Here is a 25,214-nt window from a genome sequence, read left to right as displayed (position 1 = left end):
GTTATTAGAGATTGTAGGTGGTTTATATGGGTTGCTGTTATGTACAAAAGCACAATATTGTGCTTTTTTGTTGGTATGAGCTCTTTTTTGTTTTACAATATTGTGACCTTTTTTAAATATCGCCAACATCCCCACAATATTGTGATAATTATCGTATTGTGAGCTTCATAAGTGATAATATCGTATCGTGATGTTTAGATATCGTTACATCCATATTTATGATGCAGTATATTATTTAAATTAATCGTCAGATTAATCGGTTATTGAAATTGAAGTCTGATAAATCATAATTGGGATAAAAAAAAATCATTCAATTTAGGCCAGTGAATTTACTGCCAGTTTCATTATAACGGACAAATCTTCCATCAGGTGGCAGTCGGCCGCTCTTCAGATGGCGAGTCGAGTAAAACCGGCAGGGAGGAGGGACGAATGAAATTGCACTGAGAGGCGACAAACGGACGGGAGGCGCGAACGACAAGCGAGCGGGTGTGTGCCATGCCTGATAGAAGTCTGCTGGCATCTGTCGGCTTGCATCAGACGGACGGGGGGAAGATACGGTGGAGATGACAAGAGTGGGAAAGGAGGGAGCGTGTGGAGATTGGAGGGGAGCAAAGGTAAGACATGGCGAGAGATGCGAGATGGCATTTGAAATTCCGTGGGACCGGCGTTCCCGCGAGACGCCCACAGCAGCTCAAAGCTGTCAGGAAGCATATTTCCTATGTTGGTATGCGTGTACGGTGGAAGGTGAGCATGCGGTGGGGGGCTTTTATTCTCTCTCACCAACGATAAATTAATCAAAAGAGAGGCTGACAGCCGACGTGCGTAGCGCCATGCATATGCATCGATGCATTCAAATGCCATGGTCCTATATCAAGGTGGGGCAGCAGCCTGGAAAAAGATGTGACTCACTTCAAAATATTTACCAAAAAAAAAAAAATAATTTCGGAAAAGGGAGGATAATTCATTTATATTTACCATACAGAAGCACATTGAATATTATTATTATTATTATTATTATTTTATTTATTTATTTTTTGCCAATTTTTGATGTACAGAGGATGCCAGCTATTCGCCAGCTAGCAAAAAATGAAAATTGGCATATAATTGATTTTAAGCAAATTACACTTTTTATTTATTTATTTTTTAAACTCCAAAAATTTTTAATAAGCAGGGATATAATGTCAATAAGAGTTTACCACAAAAAAATGTGATTAGCTGCCTGCTACCCGCACAAAAACATTAGGGGGAGAATTGAATAGATGAAATCAAGTTTGCACTGAGCCAAAACTGCAATAAAATAGCTAATAGGAAAGTAGTAATTAGTATTTTTGTTAACTGTCAAGCGCTAACACATGCCAGCATCCTCACTTCCGCTGTATTTTAAAAATATATAATATTTAATTTTCCCTAATCTCCATGAATAACTTAAATTGACTGTATTAACAAATGGGCAGCTGTCTCTTTACAATTATTAGCAGGTCACATACTGGCCCTGAACTGGACTGTTATCATTCTTTTCTATGAGGGCAGGGGCTTCTATTGTGCCTCAAATACCTTCATGATCATCAGCCAGCAAGTTTAAAAAAAAAAAAAAAAAGAAGAAAAAAAAGATAACCTATCACTGATCCAAGCAGAAGATGCACCATGTCTGCCCGAGGGTTACGAAGCAGATCGGTTAGGCTGATTGCCATGGGTTGTTAATAAAATCTTGCATTCTAAATACTCCTTGCCATCTGTTGAACCCTTTTTATTGTTTTGAAAAGTCAGACAGGACTTTAGTTACTGTTTGTATTTTGAGGCAGGCAGGACCATTGTGACTGAAATGCTGATAAATTAAAATAATTGCTCGATCCGAATTTTACAAAGCTCTTCTCAAATCAAAAATGGGTTTTCTCGTCTCATGTTCCACCCCTTTGTAAATATTGATGCCAATTGGCTATGTAGTTCCTTTAAGCGTAATTCTGCTAACAAACAATCAAAACAATGATTCTCACATCGGCACAGAATTGAACAAACACAAAAGGCGCATTCTTGTTTTGTTCCGAATAAGCAAAAAAACAGGTCGAGCTTATGCAATTAATAGCTCAGCAGGCCATTATTTATGACATCCCGTTTGTCTCTGCGGCTTTCTCTGCCTTTAAAAGGCAAATTTAACGAGAAAGCGGCACACTGTGAGCGGGCCAAGCGCCCCGTTCTCCCAAAACGAAAAACAAATGTTAATTTTTAGCAAACGCCGCGCGGGGAGGCCCTTTCTCTGGAACCTCACGCAGATTGCGTTCATAAAAGCGCATTCTGAATATTTGACGCGTTTTGACTTTTTGCCTGTTGTGTGATCTAAAAAGCCCTTTGTCTGCATGCCAAAGCCTGCCTCCAGCAACACAAGCCCCCCCACCCTCTCTGAAGTATGTGGGGAAAAAGGGCCTGGAAATAGAAAAACAAAAAAGGGCTGGAATTGCTGAAAGCATAAATTAATTGCAGAACGGGGAAAAGAGGACAACTGCAAAGCAAATGACAAGTAGACCTAGTTATGATGATAATGCAGCGAATAAGTGAAAGTTTAAACAGGCAGGATAATGCACCCCTTGTGTGTGTGTGTTATTTACTCTCAAGCTCTTCAGGCTCCAAAAGGGCAAGATCGCGCTATTTCTTGCATTATATTGTTGCAGCATCATTAAAAGGTTAGAGTTCAGTGGTGGTGCCACACAAAAATAGCATCACTCACTTCCCAGGGTGTCACGTTTCCACAAGCAGGAGATAACTACTTGCTACTTTGTGCAACAGAAATCAACAGAACTACTACAAATAATCCACAAAGTCAAAAAAGATCCACCACACGCACAGGCTAACACGTATGTGCAAAAATACATCTAGTATATTATTTATGCGATTGCGTCACTCAACAGATATTATTCAAATAATTGTTAGTAGCACCCCTAAAGCCCAATTCACACTGGCTGCGGACCGGACGCGGTGCGTTCTCGGTACGGTGGCCACACGGACGCCGCAAGGATAGAGCACATTCAAGTCTACGTGTCAATTTGCACCAGCTGCGGTGCGGTGCGGAAGGACTGCGGTGATGCGATGCAAGTGTTCTATTTTTTCCGGACGCCGCATGCGGAATTTCATGAAGGTGAACAAATTACACAAGCCGGACAGGAAGCCGGGCGTCTCGCATCAAGGTAAATCCGGTATATTTCAAAAATAAAACTGTCTGCGAATTTGTTTTTTGGGAGGGAAGCTAGCTAGCTACATAACATGACATGAGTCGGACATTTTAAGACAAAAAATGAGCTTGGGATAAATTAAACATGACAAAATAACACTATTTAAACACAAAACGTGCTTACCCATGGTAGAACAGCCATGGTAGAAGTCCCAGAAATAATGTCCACAAAGCATATCGATGTGACAGGCAAGTGTGGCTAATTGTTCCGGACACGCAACGCACGCGGTGTGAATTGCAGTCTTTGCGGAAGCTGTGCGGCAAACGCACCGCGTCCTTTCCGCAGCCAGTGTGAATTGGGCTTAATTGTCACACTTCAAACCGTAAACTTGCTTGAATGCTAACTTTTTCTTTTGACATCCCTTTTCACTGCATCCATCGTTTCCCATTCAGACCTACAACCGCTTCCTATCTCTTCTACTCTTGCCGCTTTTTGCGTGCCCGCTAGAGGATAATTCTCACATCCCGCCACATTTTCTTTTATTGAGTGGTCGCCGCATATTTTTCCGGCTTGTGTTAAGGTTAATGTGTCCCGTGTGCGTCGTGGAGGCAAGCTGTGGCAGCTTAGTTTTTTTCCTCACCGGACTTTGACTGGACTTGATCTGTTCACATAATTGACACTGCCAGCTAGTCATTAATTACCGTATTTGCATGTGCAGCTGCAAACAAGAAAAAAAAAATCTCTCACAGGCAATGAGAATTGAATGAACCTAAATCTTTGTCTCAACTTGGTTTGAGACCGTCTTAGTCTTGGTCACAACTCAAGCCCTCAAAATCTTGATCTATGCTTGGACCTCAAGCCCTCTACTAAGTCTTGTCCTTGACTTGGTCTCAATCTCTCAAAGTCTTGGTCTCGACTCCAGCCCTCAAATTCTTGGTCTCAACTCAGCCTTGACCCCTGAAATTCTATGTTTTGTTGCAAATCCTCAAAGTTCTGGTCTCAAATTGGTCTGAACCACTCAAAGTCTTGGTCTCGACTAAGACCCTCAAAGTCTTGGTCTTGATCTTGATTCGACCTCAACCCCTTAAAGCTTTGGTCTAGCCGTGGTTTAAATTTCTCAAGGTCTTTTCTCAAGTCAAGCCGTCAACGTCTTTGTATAAACTAGGTCTAAACCCCTCAAAGTCTTGCTCTTGAATTGGTCTGAATCTCTCAAAGTCTTGGTCTCGATTCATGACCTCAATGTCTTGGTCTCAAATCGGGATTGACCCTTGAGTGTTGTTTTCATCTCAACCCCTCAAAGTCTTGGTCTTGAATGGATCGCAACTCCTTACAGTCTTGTTCCCAAAGACAGTCTTGTTCGCAAAGTCACAGTCTTGACTCTGTCTTGTTCTCAAATTGGGCTCATCATGTCAAAGTGTTGGCCTCATTACAGCATTTGCATGTGCAGCCAAATAGACAAGCGATGATGTCCATCAGTTTTGTCACTGGCAAGGAGGATTTAACAAAAAGAAAAAGAACAAGGTGTTTCATTAACTAATCTACACCTCTACAGCTCAATTAAGACCTGTGATTCACGCACAGCTGCATCATGTCAATGTTTCTTGTGGCTGCTGGCATGTGGTGGCACACGGCCAAAGACGCCTGCACAGAAGAAAGCTCTAAATAAGTACATAGTATCAGGATGTAGCCATTTCTTTCTTTAGAAGGGACATACTGTATTTAAAAAAAATGACTCTCGTGTCTTATAAACAAACAGTTGTGATATACACACACACATATATATATATATATATATATTTTTTTTTTTTTTTTATTTAACCTTTATTTAACCAGGATAGTCCCGTTGAGATTAAGAACCTCTTTTTCAAGGGAGTCCTGGCCAAAGAGGTTCTTATATATATATATATATATATATATATATATATATATATATATATATATATATATATATATAAAATCTAAATTAAGTGCAAGCCAGCAAATCACATTTCTTTGAGCTGTTGATGGAGTAAAACGACTGTGGGATATTAAGTTGTGAGTCCAGGAAAGACGTTTATCATCCCCTTCCTGAAAAATTTGTGAGAAATTCAAATGATCTTTACAGGCCTGGTCAATGTGGGAAGTGAACCAAAAGAGAAATTAATTAGATTTTGCTCTCAGAGATATTAATCTGTATTCATAAAAGGAAGTGGACTTCCACAGAGCTATAAACAAAAACTCCGGTTGGGCAGAGGCGGGGTGAAAGGTTCCAAACCTGCTCTCGAGCGCATGGTGAGTCATAGAGCAACACTTTTCTCCAGCAAAATGGCAAAATAACAAAAGGCACAAGGAGCGTGACAAGACTCCCGCTTAACCGTTATTATTAAAGGGAGAGAAACATATCAACAGCATAAGAAAAGCCTGAAAATCTGACGCACATGTAAACAAGGCATCTTTTGTGAGCTGGCCAAGTACATCTCGCACAAAGCGCGAAGGTGACATACTACTTTTTTTTTTTTTTTCCCCATGTTGCTGAGTATGAGCAGGACTCCAGCTGAGAAGGGATACAATAGCTATTCCCAATGACCTGTAAACTAGCGAGCCACCTGAGAAAAACAGCAATATGTGTCAAGGGGATAAAAAAAAAAAGAGGGACGAGTGCGAATGTCAGTGAACAAAAAAGGTGATGTTGTAGAAGGCCCTGCCAACTACAATAGGCAGGTGCAGATTACTGGCAGGCTTTGTAGTGAGTGAAAAGAAAAGGGGGAAGATAAGATGGAATGATGGAGGATAGTCAGAAAAAGGAAGCGGTATCAAGTTATCAAACATTTTTCAGGTCAAAAACTTTAGATTCTTTATATGCAGGTTCTTGTCCACTCTGTCTATCAACCCCTCAAAGTTTTAGTTTTGACATATCGCAGCTGCTTAAAGTCTGTCTCAACTTGGTCCCCAACCCTGGAACGGGGCTCCCCCTCATTCACTTGAGATTCCCACTAGACTCCCTTGAGTAAGATTCATCCATCCATCCATCTTCTTGTCCAATGAAATTATTTCTACAGTGATTCAAAGTAATATTTATGAATAAATACGATGACACCCACCACACATGTCTGCGGAGTGCAGAATATGTCTGCGCCTCGATCAAATCCACCAAAATTGGGTTAGATCACCAATTGTAGTCTACTCTCGATCACCAAATTGTCAGGTGCGCGCCGGAGGCATGTAATAGAAAACGTCCTCGGTCTGCTGGATCGCCCAGCAAGGCGCAAAGCCTTGGCCTTGAAATGCTCTCAAACCCTCCGTCTTGGAATCTACTTGGTCTCAGTCACATGCCCACATTGATACAGACTCAACCCTTATGGCCTATTCTTGGTCTTAAGTCTAGGTCAGGGGTAGGCAACCCCAGTCCTTGAGAGCTGCATTCCTACGCGTTTTAGATGTCTCCCTCCTCAAACACAGGTGAGTATCGTTATGAGGCTTCTCCAGAGCTTACTGATGAGCTGATCGTTTGAATCACCGGTGTTGGAGGAGGGAGACATCTAAAATATGCAGGACTGCGGCTCTCTAGCACCAGGGTTGCCTACCCCTGGTCTCGGACTATACTCAGACTTAAGCTCTGAAAGTATTGGTCTTGACTCTGCCCCAACCTATCAAATTCTTGATCTAAAACTGAACTCACTTTCAAAACCATGGTCTCTCAACCTTTCAAAGTCTTGGTCATGATTGATTCAAGCCCTCCAAGTTTTTCACGGTCTCAACCCCTTCAAAGTAATAGTCTTCTTCACGGCACAATATCTTGGTCACATCAAATTCTTGATCTAGACATGGTCTCAAATTGGCCTTTCTTGTGACTCTTGTGAATGCAGAGGTTCACTACAGTAAAGAGCAGATCCTTTCTCTTTCTCCTGCCCCGTTTTCATGCACTTATCCACCCCACCTCGTTATTTAATACACTCAATCTCAATCCCCTCCCTCTCTTTTAGCGCCCTGCTCTCTCTGAAGAGTGAATGATGAATAAAGTGGCCTTTTGAAGTCAAGAGTCGAGGCACGGCTGGTCAAGCGTTAAGGGATGCGGCACAAAAGACGGCAGAGACTGAGAGAGAAAGGACGGAAGGGGAGGATGCGAAAGGGCAGAAGGGTGGGGTGCGGTCTGTATATATTCAACAAGAGAAAATGTCAACCAGTGAACATCCATAAAGTCAGCGAGGGACTGCAGAGCGTATGTGTGGGAGGAAAGTGCAATTTTGCATGAGTGCCTCAGAGTATTTGCAATTTTGCATTGTGGCGCTCAACATGCAAAAAGGCCAGCATCACGTAAGCGAGAGGGGGGGAGGGAGCAGCTCGTGTCCTGCTTGCCTGACTTTCTGGAACTGGCCCTTGAGGGTCTGTAGGGACCGCCTGGAGCTTTTTGCCTTTTGAGGGAGTTCAGATGCCCCCCACAGTTCTTTGTTGTGTTCACCAAATCAATACAATGCTTCTGGGGTGCATTTTCAAAACACATTCCACCACCAAACAACCGTATCTTAATTACTTACGCCTTTTGGTCTGAAACTTTTTTTGGTCTCAACCCTGTCTCGAGCAGTGACGTGCAGTGAGCTCTAGGTTGGCAGGCAGTCGTAAATTGAAACCTACACACAAATTACAAATGTGTGTGTCGGCAGGCGAGTGTACAACGTATCCTAGGGTGACCATATTTTCATCATCCCCCCTCAAAAAAAAAAAAAAAATGAGGACACTCGGCCAAACTAATGTACTTAAAAATGATACTGTTTACTCCAAGATGCTATACATGCAAACTATTTTAATGCATGCCTCCTTTGTATGGTTAGAAACGAAAATACTTGACAAAAATGTTTATGACACAATGTTTTAAGCGCATTTTTTGCTCCGCAAATAAATTGGGATGAGCGGGGTTCGTACCCTTTGCCTCCCGTGCGGCAGCTCATCACCTTACCACTTCGCTAAAGCTCTGGGCCACCGTTGCAGCCGAGGACAATATTCGAATGTTAACTGATGTACGTAAATGCGGGTCTGCCCGTAGCGATAAACAGTGCAGTGCACTCCGCCTACCATTTGTCGCACAATGAAAACCGGACAATTTCTTTCATTAAGAAAAACCCGTCCGGACAAACTCTTGGTTTCAACACCTGCCACAGGCTGCCAGTCTTGGGTCTTGACTCACTTTCAACCCCTCAATCTCTTGGTCCCATTAAAGACTCGTTCTGGACTCAGTCTCGAGCCATGAAAGGGTTAGTTTTATCTCTGTCTCAATCCCTCAAAATCTTGGTCTCAACAGCTCGAATTCTTGGGTCTCAACCCCTCAATGCCTGGGCCCTATCAAATTTTTTGTCTGGACTTTGAGGCAATGTGCATCTTGGTCTCATCTCAATCTCAAGCCCTCAAAGTCTTCTACTTGATCTCAAATTTTATTTACACGCTAAAATGTCAACAGCTTTTCTCCCAAAACTTTCCAAGTGAGAATATTCATTCCAGAGGAATACTCAAGCCTCAACATATCCCACCACCTAACACTTTGCACATGATACTATTATATATTGATGACCACACAATTGATTTTCCCCCACAAGTCATAGAGCAGAATTTCATAATTGACTGTTAGAGTGAGCCCCTTATTAAAGTGCTTCGTCTTCACTTATAGTTCATAGCGGATGACTCAGATGCACATTGCCTCAAAGCGACTCCATCACATCGAAGAACAGTTTGGCGTGTGTGTTCACCCGCTCCAGAATAATTTAAAGGCATTTGCCTGGAGGCTGTTGGCTGCAAAGTTGTGTTGGCAAACATTGTGATTTGTAGGGCAGGGCCATTATGAGAAAAAAATAATAATCACGATTATTGTGATTGACACTGAAATCCCGATTAATAAACATTGATTTCAAAACTCACCGTAGTATTTATCAATCCATCAAGCCATTGTCTTGACCACTTATTCCTCACAAGGGTCGCAGGGGGTGCTGGAGCCTATTTCACCTGGTTTTGGGTAGTAGGCGGGGTACACTCTGGACTGGTTGCCAGGCAATCGCAGCAGTAGTGTTTACCCATGCTATTCTCATGCTAATTCTTACTAGCCCATCAATAGGGTTTTTAATTGAAAGCTGGCAATTTCTGTAAAACAAAGTTTTGTTTGTTTTGGATTTAAATACGCGTGTGATTCTTATTGCTGTTTGTTTCCTTTTACACTAAACTTCAACTGGGTGTCATCAAACATCTTAAAGCACACTCAGGGAAGGAGAATAACATACGCTGTGAGAAGCCAAAATCGAAATGATGATCCAATTTTTATTAATTTCCCAGTCCTTGCTATTTGGTGGCTGTGTGTCTGGGACTCACACCAGTAACATGAATGGAAATATGCAGACATATAAATATGTAACATAGCAGCTGCATTGTAGTGACAAAACAAAAACATGAAGATCTAAATAAGAAGTTAGTCATGAGTAGATTACTGATTATTAACTAATTATCCACTTCATGGAATGTAGACACTAAATTATGCACAAACATGTCCATACTTGCCATATAACAAATTAGCCCACTGTCCCTCTCCCGGGGCTAAACATGACCAGGCAAGACGCGTCCATAGCCATGACAACACAGGCAACCACACTAATAGTTTTCATCTCAGGATAAAAGCAGTAAATGCCATCATTTCTATGGATCGCAGTATTATTCACACTGTGCTTGTGAGTCATACCCCCTCCCCCCCATACTCCAGCTTCCTCACATATTCCAAACATGATTTTTGTTAACTAAAGACTCAAAAATTGCAGGTGTGAATGTCAATGTGAATGGTTGTTTTTCTATGCACTATATGCCCCGCGATTATCAGGGTGTACCCGACATTTTACCCAAAGCCAGCTGAGATAGGTTCCAGCTCAACCTAGTGAGGCTAAGCTGTACAGAAAATGGTTGTATGAATAGATATATGGCTTGGAATGAAGCGTACGAGCGGTGGATGAATGAGATTTAGCATCTGCGTGTTTGCACTAGAATACACAGAAGCCTCTCAGATGATAGATCCAACACTGGCTGGGAAAATAGCCTATTCTCAGCGGGATGGGGTTTTCCTTTCCTATTAAAATCCTAAATTGACAATCTATGTGCTTGTTAGGGCAACCCAAGGCAAATTCTGAATGATTCATATAATCTTTATCGATTCCGTGGACTTGTACTGTGATTTATCAAAAGAGTTTAGTCGTGTCGAAGGGCGCTTTGTGCCTTTTCGCTCAGAAAATGGGAGCAGGTTTTGGTTTGTTTTCTTTCACAGATGCTCTGGTCGATAATACAAAACTGTCGGCACACATACAAATTAAGTCTGCCACATAAACTTTTAGATTAACAGAGTAACTACTGATACCCTATCATGATAATGATCCAGATACCGATCATCATCATCGTACTGTATCACTTTACATAGATGGTGTGACGATTGACATAGTGGAAGAAAATCATCTATAAATCATCACCATATCGATTTAACAGAAGAAGGGAAATGCATTGAATAGAAATCGTTGCCAAGCAATAAATAAATAGATGGTGAGAGCAAAGCAAAGTGTTTGCAACAGCACACAGATGACGGTAATTACATTACGTTTAGTACCACAAACCTAAAACCTTTTCTTGTCAGTCATCACGTTTGTTGTCTTAAGATCTAAGCGGACTGATCATAACTATGTCTTCATATGATTAAAACACAACACAAACAAATATAATTAGAACCCCGCCCAATCATTATGTTTGCTGACCTACGCAGATCATAACGACTACAATTTAGTTTTCTAAAGTCTGATTTAAAAACACCACAGTGGTAATTACAAAGTTTGTTCCAAAGTCATCACGTTTGTTTATGTGGACTTACGCAGATCATAATAAATAGGATTTCATTTGCTTAAGTTAGATTTAAAAAAAAAAAACACAACACAAAGTAATTAAGCAGTCATCACATTTGGTTCGTAAGGTTCAAGTACATAAAAAATGAATATGTAAAAACAATATATTTCAGGTTTCAGGTATTACAGCGTTGACAGTTAAAAGGAGGACAACTCAGATTCCCATCCTATTAAAAAAAAAAAAGGTGAAAATCGTCATAACGTATTTGGTCTCGGAAAGTTAACATTAGCAAAGAAAGCAGTCACCATCTTTGTGGAGTTTTCAACAAAACATGGAATGAGCACGTCACCACCGCTAAAATCCCAACCAACTCACGAAAAACCAATAAATTACTAAAGTACTTAACCTATTTTATTACCCACACACTTCAACACAATTAATGTTCAATTTGCGCTATCTACATACATCGTGATTACACCATTAGGCACTTTATTTTTTTATTTTTTCCGGAATTGCTTTCGTGATTTGGCAGTCACCAGAAGGTTGGCATATTTGTTCTGTCCATTGGATATCCCTGCCCAAAAAAAGGTGTGGGGGGGCTTCTCCCATCATGCGCTTCCCCGAGGGCAAGCAGAAGAAGACGTCACTCCCTCGCTCATCTCAATCTCACATCGGATCAGATCACTTGGCGGATAAAAGCACTTCCTGGCACATCACTTCCTCTCTCTGGAGGAAGCTGACACACACTGGGAACCCAAAATGACAGCGGTGGCAGTTTTGACAGTGGTTAAAAAAAGAAAGAAGCAGCGGGGGAGAAAGCGAGAGGAGCAAAGTATGGGTTAGTAGAGGTGAAGGATGATGGTAAAAAAAAAAAAAAAAGTACAAGGATGAAAAGTACGATCTCGAGCGGCCTGGTGCCACAGATCCGTGTCGGTTGAGGAGGCAGATCAGAGAGGGACAAAGAGGTGAAGCCAACCAAGAATAGCATAACTGGATTAGCGTTAACAATGACCCTCATTCAACAGGGTAACAGTCTCATGTTCTTTACTATAGCCTGGCCTGGCCAAAAACTCTGAGTACACTCACACTCGGGTTGGAAATCTCTGCCGATACGCATCTCGATACAGAAAGTTGCGATTCGAGACAAATAAACGGTTCAATATGATTCGGTTCAGTCTGGGAGCGATGCAATTCGATACGGTGTGTGTAAGCGATGTGACAGTTTGTTGATGTAATGTTAATCATAAATACTGTAACCCAAATTTATAAAATGACAACATATGCCCAGTATTATTTCTTTATGTGCCGGTAAAAATAAACACAAAAATTAGGTCAATGTATTCATTTTTAGAGATGGATTAAAAAAATAAACGACTTCTGGCTGAACAGGGTGAGAAAATAAAATGTAATAATAATATATGTATAGAATTTATACATAAGAAACAGGACATGCCCATACTCAAAATATCACAACTACTTCATCTTAGTCTATATGTAGAATAGAGTAGAGGAGATATCACGTAGAGGGATTTTGCTGTGTGCTAGCACTGTTAGCATGCTCCTACTTGTTGCCTAATTTCTATTATTCTGCTACCAACACAGCCATATCTTTCGCCTATCTGGTTGTATCAGTTAATCGTCGCTAACCTTAATTTTTAATCATTTGTTTTTATTTATTTCTATGCCGGGCAGTGGGCCGTCAAACAAAAAGGTTGGGCGCTGTTGTTTACAGAACGTGCAATCATTAACTGGCTGTCGAGGTGAGGCACGACAGGCTTGTGTTATACATAGCAGTAAGTTCAAGGGTCAATTGAAACCAACATGTTTAAAATAGACCTGCCAAAATAGTGTTTATTACTGTGAACAAAATAGGCAAGACTGCTTCATCCGTCCGTTGTTGCTGCGTAACAAAAAAACAAACTTGTATGACAAAAGATGCATGTTGTTTTTTAAAAAACCCCCAAAAAAACGCACTGAACAACTGCACTCTTCAATTACTCATTTTTCTGAATCAAAACTTTGGACACCAATGTTGCGTAAGCAACGCGGCCGCAGCGTACACATTTAGCCCTGTGGTTTACCGAAAAACGCATGCGTCAAAACATGGTAGCAACTTGTGAACAACAAGATAGACGCCACAGCGCATGCGACCGCTGCTTGACACAACATAAAAAAAGCAAACTTGAGAGGCAGACTAAGCTGTAGTGATCTACACAGGCTTTGCCCTGAAGCGACGCAGACAAGTGTAGCAGAATGAAAATCTCCTTATTTTTCCCCCCTCGTCCCGTCGTTTGTCTTTCTATGAATGGAATCGCCATCGAAGCTTTTATCGTGGACAAAAACGCTTCCGTCCAGCGATGGCGTGATGCGCAGAAAATGGCGCAGAAAATGGTGTGGAAAGAAAGAAAAAAAAAAGAGGGTGACGCATGGAGGGACACTGAAACAACACAATCATTCACTTAGTAAAAGTTAGCATCCCCTATCGGATGAAACTCCTCCCACAATCTCAAAGAGCCACGACGAGATTTGCATTTTTCCCACAATTCAATTAACACGCTTGTCAGCCTTTCTCTCTTCGTTCACATGCCTTCTCCGGCCATCACGGAAAAGATCATGAATAGATGCTTTTATTCATAAATGCCTACAAGCTGTAAACAAGCATACAATTGTTTTTTATCTTATGAATTACACGAGGAAATATGAGTATCTCCCGGATCGCATCAGGCATGGACTTCTTGACACCGACCAGTCCAAGACAAGACAGGATGGGTGAACACTGAACAAACATTATTCCTGGAAACTCCGGATGAGACCGTCTGCATCGGGTTTTGCCGATTTTAAAATCTGGACCTGCACATTTGACCCATTAGTGCTACTAACACCCAACCTGACCAACACAATAAAACGAACTGACCTGGATTTAATAAAGCTGTGTCTGGTCCTACTCTGATTCTAGTATCTATAATTTACGCAGTTAGCTACTAAATATTGTAGCTTCCCGACAGAGGCACTGACAGGCTGCTTCTTTCTGGGGAGTTTCTTTGGAAACACAACAGGTTGCTGGCAGCCTTAAACTAAGACAGCAACAAAAATTGGTCATCCCACAAATGTAGCTCCAAGCTAGCGGTATTGTACACTCACTTCCTGGTTTTCTCTGTTTACATATAGAAAACTGCCCTGCGATTGGCTGGTAACTAGCCCAAGGTCTACACTCTTGCCCAAAGTCTGATGGGATAGGCTCCATATACACTAATGAGGAAAAGTGCATAGAAAATGGATGGATGTATACTATTAATATTACACGGAAGGTGCCTGCAGACTGCACAACTATGCGGATCTCTGCACTGACTTTGAAGATGCTGACGGGAAAGGACAAGGGAGCGCCATCAAGGAATGAGGCACCACGGGGTAGGGTATTAAAAGACTTTCAGGGGCGATTTGTAGCAAGAGAGCAGATGACAACAACAAGGCCAAACCCAATTTAGAATGCTGGAATCATCCCGCAGACACACTGACATTGCCGCCGGGCCGGCTAATGACTTGTGCGAGCCTCTTGTCTGATTAATAGCCCCTAATCCCATTCTCATGGCATAGCGTAGCATTCCGCAGCACTACTCATTACCCATTTATAGAAATGTAACCCCCCCCCCCTTTTCACTTGTGAGGCCAATGCTAGCCTAGCCTAATCAATAGAGGCTAATCCTGTTGGAAGAGCCGCGTGGCACTCCCTCATTACGGGCCATAGAAATGTCTACTAATCATGTGTTATTTGTTCACGGGCCACGGATGTGCGGGGCGGGGGCGGCCATTTAACGGCAAACTGGTGAGGGGGGAAGAGACAGGGTGACACAGAGAGTCAGGGATGCTGCGTAATGATTAAGAAACGCGTCACTCTCGAATCTCGCTCTTCTTTCAGACACTCTGTCGGCTTTGTCGGACACATCAGTCCTGGTGTGTAAGGCTTGGCTCTGTGTGCGTGTCATTCAAGGCTTAACAATCAATGAAAAAGTCATGCATCCCCATAATGACTAATCAATGGCAAAGGCTGGCAGGTCGACTGGCGATAACCCCAACAAAGGCTGAGCAGATTCTTGGGCTTGTCTCATCGTTACAATGACGCCGGAAGAAAATCAATGATCACCTTAGCTCAAGTTGACCGGAGCGGGATGGCACGTTGACAGCATGGTTCAACATCAACAACCTACAATTTTTATTTATTTTTTTATACCCATTTCCAGCATTGGCAAACGTTTTAATCATCCCACTTCACAATGCCATGGGCTGTAAAACGGCCTCAGAGTCAAAATAAAGCCAGGAATGTTTAGCGAAAAGGGCGGGGGGGCACCACACCGGCAGCCATTCTTGAGCTTTTACTGGCTCCAGCATGCGAGTACGCACGTTGCGGTTACCCGAGGCTGAACCAGAGTTGAACTCCCGGAGACGAAGCAGCAGCGGTGTTGCCTGTCAACGCTCGCCTCAAGCTATAGACGGGCAGGAACACAGGAGGCCTTATCGTACCCTTTCATGTCACGACCATTCTTTTCACTACAATGTGAGAACATGACACTTGTAGCGCTAGCGGCTGAGTGCTGTTGGCCTCGACGACCACCGAAGGCTCTCATGAAATTATCCACTGCTTTTTTTTTGGTTTATGTATTAGCATTAGCCTAATGGTTCCTAACCTTTGGGTCAGCAAGCTCTTTAGGCTTATGAGTTTTATTTTTTGACATTAAAGTCCTTGTGAGGTGAGACTAAAAGTCCTGTAAATATGACAAACCACAGAGAAGAGTCTTGTTAAAAACACTGACAAAATTTGAATGATTAAAAAAAAAAAAAATGTCCATGTATAGAAAATTAGTCTTCAAAAGAGTGAAAGTGTAAGCATGTCCATCTAATGCGCTAATTCTCAGCTCTACTGTCCACAGTCAATCAAATAAAATACCACACATCTTATGCTTACACGTGTTTGAGCAGCGGAAATATATCCACTTAAAGCCTCTGGTGACTGGAATATATCCCACCGGGTGGGGCGCCGGCCGCTAGCTTGTGATCTAAATGGGGCCCCTCTCGGTCGGTGGTAGAAGCGAGATTGTATGTGGTGAAACCTCCTGACTTGTGTGTCGGTCCACATAACGCAGACATTCAAAGGAATGTTAACAGTTTATTAAACATGGCAGCACATGTCATTCAACCTGTGGCTCACACAACATGACAGACATTTGAGTTGCACACTTTCTGCTAGTTATACATCCCACAACACTTGAAATGCATTTTTGTGGTGTAGGCATAGTAACTGCATGGTGTAGTTGTAGAGCTTATACAGAGGGGGGGTGGGGGAGAATTGTGCCAATGGCTCAACTACATCACTGGGCAGTTCAAGTTCTTATTATAGTGGCAAAAGGGCAACTCCTGTCGCTGAGCACAGTTTTAGTTCAAGAAAAGGAAAATGGTTGAAAACCTAAGAATATTTGAGGACGTACAGTATGAGAATTACTTGAGAGTCACTTAGCAACGGTCATATGTGGAATTGAATGATGATTATTAAATAACTCCTTGATGCAAACGTGGCAAAATGGAGGACACTTCAATCTCAGCTATGCTGCCTAAAGACGATCCTGATGTCTGCACTACGTCGACATTACAATAACTACTCCCAAACAGTGTCATTAAATGGCTCAATAGGAACACCGTCATTGTGTGGGTTTTCTGTGGGTACCTTGCCTTCCTCCCACATTCCAAAAGCATCCATGATCATTTTAAATTGTATAGTTTTTTGGGAACCCATTCATGATTTTTCACTTATGAACTCACCTATTCACCGTTTTTGTGCTAAGCTCAAATCTAGAGGGTGCTCCAAAATGGTTGACCCCATTCTAAATGCCCATATCACGGAAACTACTTGATGGATATTAATGAAACTAAATACACTTTATGTTGAAGGTCATAATTTTTATTCGTTAAATTTACAAAGAAAAGTACAAATATTTGTTGGTTCTATGACAGATTTTTATAAATGTTCAATATGAGCGCCGCCTGTGACTCTTCACACGTTGAGTCAATATTCGAGCTTGTGCCAAAAAGGGCCCTTGAAATTTTTGGTGCCAAGTCCTAATTTGGATTGTAGTTGGTGCCTTCTTTGCAAAATTTGTGAAGAAGGCACGTTGCACTATCTTCGGTGACTGAGTCCGAGCATACTCCAAACACGCAAAATGCCTTTTCTTTTGAAGTGAACGGCATTTCTTAACCTGAAAAGATAGAAATGCCAAACGTTACACACAAAAACTTGAAACGTTTCTATACAAGCTGTGAAAATTTGAGGTCATTCCAACGAAATTGTCCAAATTATTTTGTCTAAATTATTGGCCTGCAAAATGGGGTCAACCATTTTCAAGAGTTCTGCGTTGGCATTTTAGTGCTAAGCACTAATGATGAACTAAAGGGAGCAGCGCAGCTTTATTCAATCAGGCCATAGCTTTGTCTAATGTGAAAAAAAAGTGCTTTGTCACTATCTAGTGGCTTCTAAAAGCAATTCCAAACCTTTGCGGGGTAACGGATGACATAATTCTTTAAGTCAACACGGACTGATTATTTCCCCCCACCTCCAGCCGGCTAAGCCCTCCATTGATTAGCCCTCGCATTGGCCCTGACCGATTACTGGGAATCGCTATAATGGGAAACGAGAATTACTCCGGAATGTGATGCCATGAGATGAGGATTAGAGGCCGTTATCACCATGAAATGGCTGCAAAAAGCAGGTTACGGCGGTGAAACCAGCCAATCCTAACCTGGTTGCAGCGAAACCTGCAGGGATCGACTGCTTGACCGGCTGCAGGGAACGTTTTGGTCGGGCGACGCTGATACGCGGCGCGCTCGCGGGATGAGTGGACGTAAACCGGCTTTGGAAGCGGCTGGCCCGCCAGCGCTTATACGCGGCTAATCTGATTGGATTAACACCGACCCGCCTGGATACATGTGAGCGCGCACAGGCAATGCAGACACACATGCACGTACGCACAAGCGCACGACGTGCCAATCAGGCCCTTTCTTGGAGTTCATCTGGATTCTGGGATACCGTATGCCGCCATGCTGATGGAACAAATGCAACGACACACACACACAGGCGGAGTGCAGTGATTTGTGCTGAGAATCCAAAACAGACCCATTGAAAGAAGAGTAATGCCCACCGCTTGACAAGCGTGCTAATTGACTAGCCCCCTCCCCGCCAATGAAACTAAACATTTTCACCCCTCCGGCTTTTATGTTCAATCATTCCCTGACAGCCCTCCTCTTCCTCATTCTCCTCAGTCTCGTCTCCGTCCTCCTCCCACGCCGCACACTCGCACATGTAATCGTTCATTAGAACCGAGTCGGTTGTCCATTAGGCAACGCAGCCATTTTGGAAATTGCGGTAAATCTTCCATGAAAAAGACATTTCCTCTAATGCGCTAGCCACGCTCGGGAAGAAGAGGAGGGAAACGGAAGATGAGGGGGGAGCAGAGATGGAGAGGGACAAATGTGAAAGAAGGAGATAGAGGGACGAGGAGGGGAGGGGGAAAGCCCCCTCCTGGCCATAAAGCCACCGAGCGGAAAGCAGGCCTGCTGTTTGATTAGGGAGTGACACCACCATGGAGGGATGGAGGCAGCGGGAAAGAGCGCTTAGGCGGGAAGCGGAAAGCATGGGGGGTGAAGATGAAGAGGAGGAGGAGGAACAGGCAGTGATTGGAGAGGAGAGTAAAATTAGCCCTGTCCTATCTTTACGGAGACACGCCGGGATTAAACACAGACAGGAGAGAGAAGTGAGAAGCATGAACAGATGGTATTCGTCATTGGGAAAAGTGTGGCTTTGATTTCACAGAAAGCTCCAAAAGCAACAAAAAAAATACAGGTACATATACGCATAGTTTGTGGAATATTTAATAATTTAAATCAGGTGTGGCACCAGGTAGCCCCAGGGCCAAAGGAGTAAATAGCCTGTTCTAGCAATAGTGCACAGTGATGGCATATTGTGATTTCCTAGGAATGTTGTAGAAGTGACTTGAAAATGTTCACATTTGCAGATATCAACATAGATTTATAGAAATACAGCAAACTGCTGTATTTTTATATTAACGTAAATCAATATCATTAAATTAATAATAATAAAAGGTAATTTGTTATTTCAGAAATATGCATCAAACAGGATGCATACGCTTTGCATAAAATCAGTACCTAAAGGTTGCTCTCATTTTCAAAAATGCTGGTGATCCCTGGTTTAAACAATTAATATGAATATACAGTATGTAATATAGAATGGGTTGTAATTGTCTCAAAATGGCATGGCACTATGGCCTAAATAAATTATGACACTATACCCCTAAATTAACTGTAGATTCTGGGCACGAAGATGCCGCCAGATGGCACCAAAGTAATACGGTAATTTTCTATTAGACATGGCTTTGGCCTGACCACAAAAACAGTAGAAAGGCATGTTTGCGTCTTTTACGTCAATTATTCCTGATATTTTTTGCTCTTTGTGGCAAGGCTCTGTCCCCAGATTATTATATTTTCCATCGTAAATCATGGCTTGACATTGAAAGCAACCTCAAAGTCTTGTCAAAAAATGTTCTTTACAATAATATGTTCTATGCACCCCCCACTAGTCTAAAAACAACATTCTGCTGTTCGTGGACTCTGAATTAAGCAGCAAAATCCACCTGCTTTTATCCATCTCACGGGGCGGCCATTTTGCCAGTTGCAGTCAACTGAAAATGACACCACAGTTGCTCAGGGCACAGGTTTCAATTTTTTTTGGGTTTGGTCATGTGACTTTCGCAAGGGATGTAGGCCGACTAAACCGAAACCTATTCGTTTTTGGGGGGTTGACAACTGGCCATGATGAGTGACAATTTTGGTCGCAATCCACCACGCCTCCGCTAGCTATTAAGGCAGATAACTCGCTAACAGGCATTGCTAATATCTTTTTTTTTTTCTGTTTTAACGCTACCTCACAAAGCAGAGAAATGCACAACTAGTACTTTATTTACTGAGAAATAATTACTTTTCAGTTCTGCTACATTGATTTTATTTAGAAGAATGTAATCAATTTCTTTTTACATTTACTAATGTACCTGCTGTGCACATTCAATGGATAAAAGCTCTTAATATGGCAAAATAATACATTTCCGAGCTGTAATTGAAATATCGTGAAGCCGCAATAATTTTGCTCACGGTTATCATAGCGTCAGAATCTGGAATTGGCCCATGCTTAATGGTATGTCTACAGGGTACAGACGCTCGTTCGTTAGCTGGCTGGAGCACGACACATGCCGGTTGATCCTGCGGGTTAGGGGGAGGAGAACTTGTAAGCATGGTCGCATCCCATAATGCCACTGCTTATGCACACATCAGCCTTCAAAGAGGCGACCTGCCTCTCCGCCAAAATCACTTGACACACTTGTCGCCAGACCCCAAAACGGAATAATATGCACATGCTGAATGCGAAGAACACTCATCCTTGTTTCCTTTCGGAGACTCATTCTTGGGCGGCGCACGCATTCGCTCGCACACGCACACAGAAAGAGAGAGAGACACATTGCGAGAAATCAATAAATAATAAAACCCTTTAAGGTCGTCAGTGTAACAACTTCAATACGTAGCGGGTCGATGGTGGCTTCGGACAATCTCGCAAATGTCACGGTGCCCGTCTTCTGCTGTCAATAAGGGCAACTGGTGAGCCAGTGAGGGCAATTACCAGTCACGTTATGTTAAACAAGTCAAAATGCATGGTAGCAGATAAAGATGCAACAGTGGCCTCGGACAAAAATTTAAATTCCTTAATCAAAATGGACTCTTCCTTGGTTTTAAAGTCACAGTTTGGTTTAGTCTCGTTAGGACAAGGGAAGTAAATGCAAATGTGCTTAGGTATTGTGTAAACAGGAAATAAAAACAAATAATATAACAGCTTTAAATCTTTTATTTTCAGGAAAGGGCAACATCAATAGTGAAACTGCAAACCACTACCAGTAAATTCTTCAATCAATGAAAGTCCAATTTGGTGTTTAATTTTAAGGTGGGCGTTTTACACTCACTGGCAATTTTTTTTTTTTCTTTTTGTTTATGTTGAGGCAGCCAAAAATCCAATTCATTCGTCTGAAAAATAATAATAGCAATTCCAAGAGGGGCTTCACACTGTCTGGTGCTCGAACCTTAATAAATAGCCCTACATTTCAGCAAATGCCGGTTACACCTTCAAATAAAAACACAAAATACTGTCAGCTCCAGCTTGCCCAGCATTGATCACTTTTTTTTTCTTCCTAGAGGGCCTTTTTTGTAAACATTGAAGTCGGCCTCTTTAGTGCGCCCCCGTCCGACTAACGGAGATGGCTCCCGTCCATGTTATTTCTGCAGCGTCTGAAAGGTTTTGTGTAAAATCCACACTGACAGCCGGATGAGAACACGGCATTGGCAAAAAAAGGAACTGCGACTTCTTATGGATGTCTCGGGCAGTTAATGAGGCAGCTCCTAGTGGTGAGAAGTTACTAAGTCCAAATACTTTACTGCTTACATTTGAACACATTTAGTATCGTTTCTGCCTTTTACTTCATCAGAAAAGGTTACTTTTTTTTTTTTTTAACCTTCATGGAGGATGACTGTTAAAAAAAAGAAAACAATAAATGGTGCATAATGACCATGGTGGCGGAGATCTTGATTGATTGAAATCTGGGGGACTTAAAAGTCATGAAAAAGGAGGAAAATGACCCATCTAGCATGAACAACAACGCAATAAACGACATCCCCCTTCCATGGGCTTATTTGAATCAAATTGTTTGATGTCAGCTTGTAAAATGATTCATTCACCAGCTTCTGGTGTTCACAAATGATCTGTCTAATCTTAAAAGGCACATACAGTCAAGTCTATTTTTTAAGTTGTTAGCATTAGCTAATTTAGCATTTTTTTGTGAGTCGGAAAATGTTCATAGCATAAAAGCCTGAGCCAATGTTAGCTGGCTCTTGGCTAAAAATCAACAGTTTTGGGGGGGGTTATACCTAGTTAGCAAAACGGGTATTGTACTGTACAGTCAACCCTCGCTATTCCCAGTGGAAAGGGACTGTGCCGACCTGAGAATATAAAAAAAATCCATGTATAATTGACACCCACTGAACTGCAATTGTGGTTTTATTTGTTTACAAACCCAAAGTAATGTTCAAAAACCACTGATAAACATTTAATATACCGTAATTGCCGGACTATAAGCCGCTACTTTTTTCATACATTTTACAGGAATAACAAGGGGGGAAATGGGGGGGGAAAAATTCCTGGAAAAACTGAAATACCAATTACCCCCCGCCCCCCAGTGAGTACCATTGCCACCACTGAACGGTCCCATACATTTTGAACAAGCAGGTAAAGCGTAAAAAAAAAAAAAAAAAAAAAAAAAAAAAAAAAAAAAAAAAAAAAAGAGAGAGAGAGACACCATCTCCTGAGGGTGTTAGCGGCTGCTTAACGCCCGCCACGATGAACATACGCACAGCTGACCCGGGAACTATGCGGACCCCGCCGAGAAATCCCTGTAAACAAGCCCGTTCTTTGTCGCACTTTGGCCCAGGCCTCTACCACACTGGTGTGACCGCCCCGGAGTCGAATGTTGCAGCAAGAGTGCAAACACACATGCGTTGGATTGACGCACATGTGGACAACACGGGCACTCAGGCTGCGGTTAGCTCACCTACAAAAAGCTTTGATCGACAACCGAAAAAGTTCTAAAGGAGTTGGGGACTTTCATCCGGATCCGGATTTGAGAAGAAAGAGTAATACGACCTGACAGAAGCAGGACAAATTACAACCAGATATGATGGCATTTCATTGCCATATGAGGACATAAAAACACAACCTTATTAAACTTCCATGACTTTAACCTTCCAAGACTTGAGATACATGAACACAGAATTGATGGTATTGGTAGGAGGATGGATGGATTGGATGAAACGAAACCTAGTTGAGGAGGCTACAAAGAGACCTAAAACAACTGTTAGTAAATGATGCACAATAAATTAACTAAACAACGGGCATGATTAATCATGTTTTGGGAAGTTACGCTACAGTACTTCCACCCTATGATGATAAACTGAGTTAAAACAACAACAACAACAACAACATGATGTGCCTGCTTGACAATCAATAATAATAAAAGTAGCTTGCAGCATTTTAATCGACCCAAAAATTGTCCCAACCCAAAGTTTGAGAAAGCATATCATTTCATTAACCTTGAGGGGGAGGCTGGCGTTAATGTCACTGCATTTTGTAAGGGTAAGCATGTGACTAATGATACATCTTGACTCATAAATACATCCAGGGTAAAATTGCAAACATAGCAACATAACCTTCTTGGTGGAAGGGGAAAAAAAAACAAAGAAAAGAGGAAGAAAAAGCACTGCGAGTGCCCTTGCCACTATTAGCTTGTATGGATTTCAAAACTTGAAATTAAAACTCAGCACTCTCGTGACAACGACCACATTGCCTCATCGTGGCTGACATATGTAGTAATGTACAGATCCTTTTACGGTTTTCGGACGTGTGCTTACTGTGTAGTTGTTGTATAATTAGAGCTCTAGATATTTATGAATATACCTACTAAATTGCTGCTCATACTTGATTACTCTCCACTGTATAGCAGTTACAAACTTCTGTGAAAAAGTACCAGCTTAGCACTTTTCTGGTGTTACGTTATTTTAGATTTCATGCTAGTTAGCAGTTATCATGAGTTCTCAGTAGAGGTGTACATATCTCCACAACAAATGATTCCATACAATTCTTGATACATGGGGTACAATATGATTCAAGGATGTAACGATTCGGTACAGTTACACTGTAAGCGTAGCCTATTTGGAAAGAGAGAATTAATGATTTAGTGGGGGCAGTTCTGCTCAGTGTGTAGCCACGCTAGCACTACACATAGCTAGTGTGACGCAAGTTAGCTTCATTAGCACAAACCATTACCCTGGTAATTTCCTATTAGCCGGAAAACATGGAGAATGAATGACTTTTCAATGACCAGCTTCATGGTCAGATGCACTTGAAGACATTTTCAAACTCAGTCATAATTTATGTCAAATGTATATAATCTTCCGGCTACCACTTATAATAACAACTCGTTTTTAACAATAATAATAGTAAAAAGACAAAATTTCTTTTAGTATGTGGTGTACTCAAGATTAGAGCTGTCACAGTTGATCGATTTCTCAAATGAATCAACAATTTTGATAATCGCCATTTTTTTAAAATTGTCCAAATCCTTTGATTTCAGCATATCAACAGTAATTGTTCACTGATTTCTGTAGTCCTTCGCGAAAAAATACTGAATATCTTCTGTGTTTAATCAAAATAAGACACTTGCAAACATCTGTGTTTTTACTTTGAAAAATAATACCGAACCGGTAACATAAGTACATCAATCCCCCTTTTTTTAAATCACCGTATGAATACAAAGTATGAAATAAACACCAATCACTGGTTAATAAACAGTAATCAGGGGAAAAAAATACTTTTGTAATACACTTCAATGCAAAATTAAAATGAATCTGATTAGTCTATTCTAAAAATATTCGACAGCATTACTCAAGATAGATGACTAACACCACACACACAAAAACAATAACTCCACTGACAATCGCGAGTCTCCTCACCCAAAGCAGTGCCTGTCGCAGTACCAAGATACGAGAAAGGTACGACGTATGCAAAAAAAAAAGTAGTAGAAGAAATGGAAGGCTATTATTTTGTTTTGTAATCAGAGTCCGTCCAATAGTGTTGACCACAGATAAGAATTTGCCATTGTAATTATTAAACTAGTTTATTAATATGTACAATAGTTAGCCGAACAGATCAAAAAGTGACAAAAAAAAAAAAAAGACAGTCATGCTCATTCAGTCCAAGTCTTGGTATGTATGGACCAGCTTTGTCTAGTAACATTGTAAATACAGTCAAACACCACAGGATAATCACTCAGGACAACTTTCTGAAACATCATCTCCTTTGTCTTTTCTCACAAACAAACAAAAAAGCTCCAATCGAGCCCGGTTGTCGGTATGTTGTGCATTGTGTATAGCATGCTTTAGTACCAGCTCATAAACCCTGCTTTCACCTCCTGCATCTCCTCCCCCCAAAATATGATGAGAGCCCAATTACCCTGCGTCCACGCTGATATCTCGGAATGGACGCGTTATCACCTCCACCCGGCGTGGGGG

At 41.7% G+C, this 25,214-nt stretch overlaps 1 protein-coding gene and 1 long non-coding RNA gene across 4 annotated transcripts in view; one reads left to right on the top strand and one right to left on the bottom strand.

Annotated features, from left to right (window-relative positions):
- LOC144031301 (uncharacterized) overlaps nt 1–25,214 on the top strand; it is a 169,324-nt gene that overhangs the window by 56,817 nt on the left and 87,293 nt on the right. The window contains exon 4 of one of the 2 annotated variants that reach the window (XR_013287490.1): nt 370–614. The exons of the other annotated variant lie outside the window; for it this stretch is intronic. This is a non-coding gene — a long non-coding RNA (uncharacterized LOC144031301). The remainder of the gene's footprint in view (nt 1–369; nt 615–25,214) is intronic. 2 annotated transcript variants of the gene reach the window in all.
- hs6st1a (heparan sulfate 6-O-sulfotransferase 1a) overlaps nt 1–25,214 on the bottom strand; it is a 78,414-nt gene that overhangs the window by 51,370 nt on the left and 1,830 nt on the right. The window lies entirely within an intron of this gene.

This window comes from Festucalex cinctus, chromosome 12, assembly GCF_051991245.1.
Source record: "Festucalex cinctus isolate MCC-2025b chromosome 12, RoL_Fcin_1.0, whole genome shotgun sequence".
Classification (NCBI taxonomy): domain Eukaryota; kingdom Metazoa; phylum Chordata; class Actinopteri; order Syngnathiformes; family Syngnathidae; genus Festucalex; species Festucalex cinctus.
Note: the sequence above shows the minus strand (reverse complement) of the source record. Positions and strands in the feature narration are given on the sequence as shown.